Raw genomic sequence first — 8,627 nt, 5'->3', positions numbered from 1 at the left:
TATCGCCACGTAACGCAGACTTTCGATATATCGTTATATTACTCGAGCTGATCCAATGACCACCGACCCGCACTACTTTATCGATATTTTATAGCTGAGTCAAATATAATGGTTTGTCCTACCTTAATCTCCGTACAAACTTATCTGGCTCTTGCTGTGTCCTAAGGACATTCAATGGGATTCCCTTTTTGCCACTTTCCTTATAACGACTGGTTGAAATGTTTGCCTGCCAGAAAAAAAGCGAGCCTCCTGATACCCAGGAGGCAGTTTGTACCTATATGGATAGAAGTCATGTTCAAAATCCAATTTCCCACATATCCAAGTTATTCGATTAAACTTACGTCGATTTTATTAGATTGGGACTTATAAGTAAGTATCCTGTCTGCTAGACACCTCCTAACATTCACTTGGTTCGCCCTCTGACAAAAAAAAAAAAATTATTCAAAAAACAATTTTTCAATATTCACTTTTTAAAATTTACATCAATTAACAGCACAAAAACGAACCTTTATGCACAAAAAAAAAACACTTTTCCCAACTTCACTTTATATGTATACTGCACTACCTTTGAATACAGATATATGCCTATGCTCAGCCAACAAAAAATGGCAAACTATCAGCTCGCCAAAACGCTTTCCACCCTTTTATAGCGACGCCGCGATACCTCAATACTTCCAGCGATCGCCATCATTATAGCCATTTAATTTATCGCTTCAATTCCTTCTTAATATATTTCACTAGTGGCACTTCTCTTTCAAAACTCTTAAATTTCTCGTTTTCCTCTTAACGATAATTTCATGAATGAAACCTGCATTACCCGGCATGCTCTAATCACGACTACTCTCTACTACGACCATGCCTTGCGGGGTTGGCAACGCTACGTTATGAACACATCCACCCCTGTCAATGAGAAAACGTCAAAAATCATTCTCCTCATCGTAGCGTCTACACGCTATTTTTTTTATTTCTTCCTACATTTCTAAAATTTATTAACCTATTTTTTTTTTATTTTTATTTTCAGGTTCCTTGGACTGCTCTGGTGGAATGGCTATGACTGATGGAGAACCCCGTGATAGAGGCATTCGACGGACATAGAGTGTTTGTCTGCCACAGGAGTCTCCAGCAGCCACAGTCATTTTCCCAGACTACTCAACATGGGTTCGGGGCAAGTCGCGGTAAAACCCAACCGCAAAGGAGGCTTCCCTGCCAAGGATGAATGCCACCAAACGAAAAGGCCATCCCAACGATACAACATAAAGAAATCAAAAAAAAACTAATATCTAACCAACTAATCCCCCCCAAAACCAAAACACAAAACTACCATACTAACCTCCCCTTACTAAAAAAAACACAAAAAAAAACAAAAGTATAATTGGACACGTTGGCTCATTGTGGGCACTTGACCAACCCTCCGCGGTGTCCAAAGCTCTCTCCAGTCCCCCCATCACCAGCATAAATTGGGGACTGGCGAAATCTTGTGGCATCGAGGCTGCCACGTAGCGACAAGGCCTTACCTAAAGTACCCCCCACGCAAAATTTTTTTTCGTCCTGGACTTAGCCTCACACGCAACAAAACACCAGGGCTGTCCAGTATACGCCGACAGGACGGGTGTGCGGTGAAATCGGGCCTCGTAAATCATTGTGTGAGCACAGGGACATCACGTGGGGAACTCCCACGCCCTGAGATTACTAGCCGGGCCCTGATACTACTCCATGAGCATACTGACTATTAGGGAAGTACGAAGTTGTTCACAAGTATGAGATTTGTTACTTTGTAAAAATATTGAATTCATTTCAGGTCAATTGCACTATGTAACGTTCGGTTTTTTTTTCTCCCTGCCAGAACTTCAGGTATGAAATCTCTAGTATTCGATTTAAATATCTAGGTCCATAGCTCTAAGGGTTCTACGATTATTTAAACCAAATGTATAGTGGACTGAGATCTATTATTAGAAATTGGTTAAGCTAAAAAAAGGTATATGAATATATATATAGTTAAAACAGTTGTATACTCAAAGAAAACTAAACAAAAGATATTTAAGTAATTGGAAGCTTTTATAAAAACGAACAGACCTACAGGGTAATATCACAGATAAAGAAGCATATTGCACCATAAATTTAGACTTAATATTAGGACGAACACAAACATAAATCCAATATAATTGCATTCTAATCCTAATATTGCACCGTAATATCACAGCTTCTAAATTTATTATTGCATTAAACTTTTATATCTTTAGCATGAAAATTACCAAGCGGTTTACCCTGAAGTGTTTCCAGTTGGAACATATTGTTCCCAACAGGCTTCACTATTCTACATTTTAAAAACTTCTTGCAAAATTTAGCATTACGATCCCTCGCGAAATCTGACAAAACAGTATTGCGACGATACACTTCTTGGCCAGGTACAAATTTCACCATCCTGGCCCGTTTGTTGTATCTTTGTGCACTACGTTCGTAGGCATCATGCATACTCTTCTTCACTTTTTCCCTAATAATCTCTAGCTTTTCTGTCCTCTGCAAATTTAGTATCTCATTATCTGAAAGAGATCCAAGTTTCCGGGCCAGCCTATAGTCCGCCCCATTAGTGAACAAATGGTAGCCGAACAGTGAAAAAAATGGGGTTACTCCTGTAGCCGAATGGACCGATGTCCGCAATGCGCATTCGATCTCTGACAAATAGAGATCCCAATCCCTGTGATCTTCGTCCAGATAACTCCTAATTGCCGCTATTACCGATTGGTTAACCCTTTCTGAGGCATTCGATTGTGGCGAATAAACAGCAGTCTTCATATGGGTTATTCCGTAAGTCGATATCATGTCTTGGAATGCCTTCGATACGAACTGCGCCCCGTTATCGCTGTGGACCACTTCTGGGACACCAAATTTATGAAAGATTTCAGTTACTAAAAATTTCACTACATTATTAGCCGTTGCCTCGCGCATAGCTTTCAAAAAGGTGAATTTGGTGAAGTGATCCACAACAATAAAAATGTACGCATTACCACTTTTCGATCGCGGATACTTCCCCAGGAAATCAATATATAGTTTTTGAAATGGTCTGTCCGTCACAACTTCTTGCCCTATAGTCGGCATCATTCGTTGGTTACATGCCTTTGTTTCCTGACAAACCTGACACTGTTTTACAAATTGTTTCACCTGAGTCGCCATTTTGGGCCAGTAGAAAAACCGTCTCACCCTTTCCAATGTCTTAGTCACTCCGCCATGAGCTACTGTAGGTGCAGAATGAGCTTTTTCTATAATAAGATGAGTGAGAGAAACAGGAACCCAAAGTTTCCAAACATATTCATCTGATAATTCCTGATCGAAAGCTGTCTTCTTAAATATAAGACCGTCTTTTACCATAACGTCTGGCAACTTCCCCTCATTTTCCTTAATATTTCTCATCAGTTCCATATACTCTTCTCCTTCGAATTCTGTGGTCTCAAAATCCAGCAAATCCTCTCTTGCGAGTTCACTGATATCTATCCCAATCGGAGATCTCGACAGCATGTCTGCCACAACATTTTCAGAACCCTTACGGTGTTCTATTTCAAAATCAAAATTTTGTAGTTGAAGAGACCACCGTGCCAATCTACCGCTCAAATCCTTTAAGCTCATCAGCCATTTTAAACTAGCGTGATCTGTTATCACCGTGAATGGCATCATTTCTACATAGGGTCTAAACTTTTTAACTGCCATAACGGCAGCCAAACACTCTTTTTCTGTAACACTATAATTTCGCTGACAAGAATTAAGTTTTTGAGAGTAAAAGGCAATCGGATGCTCTTCGTTATTATTACTGATCTGAAACAAAACAGCCCCTATTCCATAATCTGAAGCATCGCATTGTATATAAAACCTTTTCGTAAAATCGGGATGCTTTAGCACAGGTGCTGTCGTGAGAGCCCTTTTCAATTCCTCAAAAGCATTTATAGCATTTTCATTCATAGTGAACTTTTTTGACTTCTTAAGTGTATCGGTAAGCGGTGCTGATATTGAAGCAAAATCTTTTATAAACCTACGGTACCAGCCTGCTGTACCCAAAAAGCTCCTAACTTCGCGAGGATTCCTAGGTATCTTTATCATTCTAATTGCCTGAACTTTATCTGGATCAGTTTTCAACATACCATTTCCAATAATAAAACCGAGATATTTTAACTCCCTGAAACAAAAATGTGACTTTTTCAAACCGATAGTTAAGTTGGCTTTTCTTAAACAATCAGCCACTTCCCCCAATAGTCGAATATGCTCATCAAACTCACTTGAAATTACTAATAAATCGTCGAGATAAATGAAAACATGTTCCTTAAGTCTTTGCGGAATCACTCGATCCATAAGTCGACATAATCTTTGAGCGGCGTTACATAACCCGAACGGCATCACGCGAAACTGATACAAAGGCCGTCCGGGTACTGTAAAAGCTGTATAGGGCTTACTTTCATCATCCAACTCGATTTGCCAAAAGGCGTACTTAAGATCAACACTGCTTATATAATGGGTCTCGTCAATTCTGCTTAGGATGCCATCAATGTTTTGAAGTGGATATGCATCTTTTATAGTTAATTTATTCAATTTTCTGGCATCCAAGCAGAATCTATTTTTCCCTGGCTTCCTCACAACTGTGGTCCTATTACTCCACGGACTTTCACTCTCTTCTATAACTTTCAACCTCAACATATTATCTATTTCCTCGTAAACTATTGACTGAACCGCTGGAGATAATGGGTAATGTCGGTCCTTAACTGGAACCGCGCCTTCAACTAGTTTTATAGAATGTTTCTCCAAACTTGTACGACCCAGTCCTTTTTCCTCAAAAGTGTCGAATTTCCTAACAACTTCCTGTAACTTCATTTGTTGCTCAGCTGTCAAATCGTGTGGATTTAATTTTTGTTCAACATTCTCATTAGCAAATTCCTTTTGGAGCTGTTCCATATTAATCTCTTCAACATCTAAAAAATCAGGGGCTATATTAAATAATTTCCAAAAATCTATTCCTAAATAAAGTGCCTGCTCTAAATCAGGACATAAATATAAATCTATTTCCTTAACTAAATCTTTATATTTTATATTAGTACTAATTTTCCCTATAATTCTATCTTTATTTCCACTAGCCGTTTTAATATTTGAACAAATAGGCTTGATGACACAATTTAGGTTCTCTATAAATTCTCTACATCCATTTCCTAAAACGCTCACCGAAGCTCCACTATCCAATAACCCTTTAATTTCCATATTTTCTATTTCAACAATGGCAAATATTCTTGGATCTTCCCTAATACTGATTTTTTAATTGTTTCAATAACCATTTTAATTTTATTCCTCTTTTCAGCAAACTTTTGCCGAACCTTTGGTACTTTTGGGGTCTTATTCCCTCCTTGTGAGCCATCTCGGAATATCCGGTCACGAACTAGATCATAATTCGATTTTCTAACATCTAATGGTACGTAATGTCGCATCCCCGGTTCATAAAATTGAAGATTAGTACTAACTAAATTTTTCGCTATCTCCTTCTTCGTTATGGGCCGAGACTTATTTCGTAGTATTACTGTCGTTTCTCGGGGTTCTCGCTCGGACGTGGCCCCCCTCCAAATTCCACGCCCTTGCTGCGGTTTCCCTGTTGACACACAGGACATTTCGGTGTCGTGAAACCAGGTTTCCCACATTTATAACAAAACAAACTTCTAACTGTCGATTCGCAATCCCTAAATCCGTGCCCAGACTTCCGACAATTCCAACATAAAAGTGCTCCATTATTTTGACGATTTAATTGTAACGCCTCTAGTTCTTCACAATCATTTCCATAGCCATCCGATTCCGAATCAATTTCCGATACTTCCTGGTACAATTCGTTCACCTGTCTAATAGGACGCGCCGACTGAACCATATTTCTCATGTCCCTTTTCGGGAAATTTCGTTCTGCCTCGTTACATTCTATCCTCAGCTGTTCTACCGACGAGACTTGAATCGGATATACGATACGACCAACACTTTCCTTCACATTTTTCTTCATTATCTTGATCATATCATATTCTGAAACAGGTTGCATTAATTTTGCCCTTAACTGGCCCATAATGTGAAAGAAGGTATCAATCGACTCGTTCACCTGTTGTTTTCTTTGAGCTAGTTCTGTTAAAATTTCGAAATTGGACCGCGAAGACTGATATTGACTTAGGAGACATTGTTTCAATTTTTCCCAATCGTGAAATTGATGAGTTTTCTGGAATAGCCAGTACCATGACTCAGCCGGACCCGTTACTATCAATGGAAAATCCCTAATGACTTCTTTCCATGGAATATTATATTGCATCTGATAGTGCTCCAACCGGTATATAAAATCTTCAACCCCTAAACCGCGAGAAGTGCCATCAAAAACTAGGCCTAATTTATCCAGCCTTATTCTCTCCCTCCAAGGATGTGGTGTCGCTGCTGGTATCCTCGGTACTGTTTGCCTATCTGAAGCATTAGAAGCCGAATCCTGCTGAACCCCATTTGCCGATTCCTGACGAATCCCATTACCAGACTCCCTATTCTGCCCGTCAGTATTAACATTTGGAGGATTCGACCCCACATCAGATCTGATACTGGCTGTTGCGATCGTAAGTTCCCTGATAGCCCGTGATAAATCATTTATAGTCCTTTTTATATCCCCCATCTCATTTTGGACCAATTCGACTCTATTTTCCAGCGATCGATGCAAAGCCAAAGACTCACCCCTCATAGGAGCCTGATTCGGTCCATTTATAGAACTCGACATATCAACTACACCATTAGGAACTTGTTCCTCCTGTCCCTCCATAATAGTCTGTTCCCTGGGCCTTTTCTCTATGAACTGAATAGAACTATTTGCGTCAAAACTTTCTGGTCTAGCTCTTTTCTTTTTAGCTTGTAACCGAGTCTCAATATTCATTACTTCGCAAACAAAAAAAATTTATTTAAACTGTTTTCCTAACAATTTCACCTACTTTAACACAATCAGTGAAACAAACAACATACATATATCTTCCAACAAAAATATTCTTAGCGATTTATAAATTTACTTTACTTTTCTTATTTCTTTTCAGAATTTCATTTGGGGTGGTAGGCGTGAGATGTGATGTGTGCGGTTTCATATTATCTGTTGGCTCTCCTTGGAGCAATTTTTCCGAATGTGCGTTAGTCACCATAACATAAAATTAAAATCAATTGAATCTGTGCCTTCTTAGGGCCTTACATCTGACCCTAGCAAATGTGTCCATTTAAATACTGGATATCACAGTCCTTTAGCCTCGCCAGAACGGCTATCAAGTCATTAATTACACATTTGGTCACTCATATAAGTAAACGGAATCTACTCTATTATACCTTCTACCTGAATCCTGTGTGCTAGTCCCGTTTTACCAATATAATACGTACGTCACAACAAAAATTCAGTTTGTATATAATCTATCCACTCCTATTCTAAAACTTTTAAGTAAGATCTCTTAACACAACATATCTTTAATCATTCCAGACTGGCTGTTAAGAACCCCTACTTATCCATATTCTAAACAGAGCTTCTAGTTGGGCTATTGCAAATATACTATTGGTCTATTTCTCGTGTTTAGATGTCATACACTATTTCCTGGTCGCCACGACAAGAAATCTTGCCGAGCTACTTCCGTTTGGGCGCCATATTGTTACGGTTACCCTAATGCAACAAAGGAGCAACTCACACACCAGCCAGCACAATCGCTTCCCAGAGGAGGTCCATCCCGTTGCCCTTGTCCAGGTCCGTATCAATAACTATACATGTATAAAAACAAATTTACTCACTCTAATACACACATTCTTCCAAACAGGGGACAAGATGTTATATCCCAGCCGCCCGCCCTACCATGACCACTCGAACTCCACAAAATCTTACCGAATGGTCCCACAAGTCCGCTCACATCACACCTTACATCCCGCGCTCACCTACCCCTTTTAGAATAATTTACCACATCATAATCTTCGTTACAATTTCAAATCATATTATAAAAATTTTATTTAGAACAATATATGTAACCCTAATCTCTAATTTAATCAATTTGAACACATATAAGTTATAGTATTTAAAATAAATTATTTTTACCGAAAATAAATTAATAAAAAAAAAGTAAAAAAAAATCAAGATTATTGAAATGGAGTATTATAAATATGTAAAAAAAACACTAGGTGAGAATCATTAATATGTGAAATGCACAATATCAAACATTTAAACTCAAAAACGCCTAGAACCTACAAAAGTTTTCAATGCCCAATTTCTGGCTGACCATAGTCTACAAATACTAATCTAAATAAGGGAGCTCTCTTATATTAGATTTTTGGATCTTTTCCACTTTAAATCCACATTTACAAACCACAGCAAACAAAAAGAAAACTATTGTAGTCCCTACGACGAATAAAAAAAAAACGTAAAAAGGATACAAAAACTAGCCTATTGGCCAAACACACAAAAAAAATATTTAAATCAATTTCACTAAAAGAGTATATAAAAATAACTATAATACGTTGATAAAAAATACCTATACAATAACTTAGGAACTAGTTTTTGATTGTATGTTGGTTTTTCATTTAGATCTTTTACTTTGGGCATGAATAATTAGCCCATATGATAAAACCGATTT

General features: G+C 38.3%; 1 long non-coding RNA gene across 1 annotated transcript; it reads left to right on the top strand.

Moving 5' to 3' along the window:
* The first annotated feature begins 937 nt into the window (after window positions 1-937).
* Window positions 938-8,110, top strand: LOC142223602 (uncharacterized). Its single transcript, XR_012718816.1, has 6 exons — window positions 938-1,737; window positions 1,799-1,851; window positions 5,333-5,443; window positions 7,065-7,391; window positions 7,493-7,750; window positions 7,821-8,110. It is a non-coding gene; the product is annotated as an uncharacterized LOC142223602 (long non-coding RNA).
* Window positions 8,111-8,627: the final 517 nt, after the last annotated feature.

This window comes from Haematobia irritans, chromosome 2, assembly GCF_050003625.1.
Source record: "Haematobia irritans isolate KBUSLIRL chromosome 2, ASM5000362v1, whole genome shotgun sequence".
NCBI classification, from domain to species: Eukaryota; Metazoa; Arthropoda; class Insecta; order Diptera; family Muscidae; genus Haematobia; species Haematobia irritans.
Note: the sequence above shows the minus strand (reverse complement) of the source record. Positions and strands in the feature narration are given on the sequence as shown.